Source organism: Cyprinodon variegatus, unplaced genomic scaffold, assembly GCF_000732505.1.
Source record: "Cyprinodon variegatus isolate N-32 unplaced genomic scaffold, C_variegatus-1.0 Scaffold1163, whole genome shotgun sequence".
NCBI lineage: Eukaryota > Metazoa > Chordata > Actinopteri > Cyprinodontiformes > Cyprinodontidae > Cyprinodon > Cyprinodon variegatus.
This window is the reverse complement of record NW_015151616.1, coordinates 85,620-86,671: the sequence shown is the minus strand read 5'-3', so window position 1 is coordinate 86,671 and position 1,052 is coordinate 85,620. Positions and strand designations below refer to the sequence as shown.

At 32.1% G+C, this 1,052-nt stretch overlaps 1 non-coding gene across 1 annotated transcript; it reads left to right on the top strand.

Annotated features, from left to right (window-relative positions):
• The first annotated feature begins 268 nt into the window (after positions 1-268).
• Positions 269-351, top strand: trnal-uaa. Its single transcript has one exon. It is a non-coding gene; the product is annotated as a tRNA-Leu (tRNA).
• The last annotated feature ends 701 nt before the right edge of the window (positions 352-1,052 follow it).

Here is a 1,052-nt window from a genome sequence, read left to right as displayed (position 1 = left end):
AATATATTATTTTGTTCCTAAACTGTAATTATTGCGAAAGCATGACGGTGTTGTAGTTGCAGGTGGGCTACTTTGACATAGAGCGAAGCGTAGCTTGATGCTAACAGCTAATACCCCGCTACATCGAAATAGTTTCCGCATATTACGTATTCTTTTTAAAAATTCTAATTTGGACACACATCAAGAAATTTTCCAGAAACAGTCAACAGAACATGTGCTTTCTGTACGTGATTATATTGCGGCGATATAGCGGATTCAATGTAAGCATACCAGGATGGCCGAGTGGTTAAGGCGTTGGACTTAAGATCCAATGGACATATGTCCGCGTGGGTTCGAACCCCACTCCTGGTATCATTTATTTTGAACATCATTTTATGGATAGGCGTATTATGTTCTTTAAAACACACAAATCTTCCTTAAACATACAGTTGTAAGCAAAACATTATAAACGAGTCTTTTTCTGTTGCATTTTATTGCTCTTTCTGACATTTTGAATTAAAAAAGCTTCCAAATTTGGAAACAGAGTCAAGAGGATTGTTTTTTTTTTCTTTTTAACTTTTTTCGGAATGACTATGACATGACTGGGTGAGAATCTTCACCAGCATACAAAACAGTACATTGTGAAAAGAATCATAAAAGAAATCTCATTTTTATGAAACATCAGTGATTGATTTTCGCTTATCAAATAAGCAAAATGGTAAGAAAAGTGTCGAGCAAAGGACTAAGAAAGTGCAAAATACAGTCTATACCTTTTATGATTGAAGGACAGAAAACAGTGGAATCACAATAAGGATAATCTTTTAGAGTTTGATATAAAAACAACAAACTAGTAAAGTTACATGTCTTCATCTTTTGAAATCAAAGTGAATATTATTTTTCAGGGATGTCAATTTTACTTCACAATGTGACACTACAACGGCAATAACTTATGCAATATCTAATGTGCAGTTACTATTTAATAACCTGTGGAATAACCTGTTTTTTATATTTCATACCCAGTGCAATAATATATATATATATATATATATATATATATATATATATATATATAT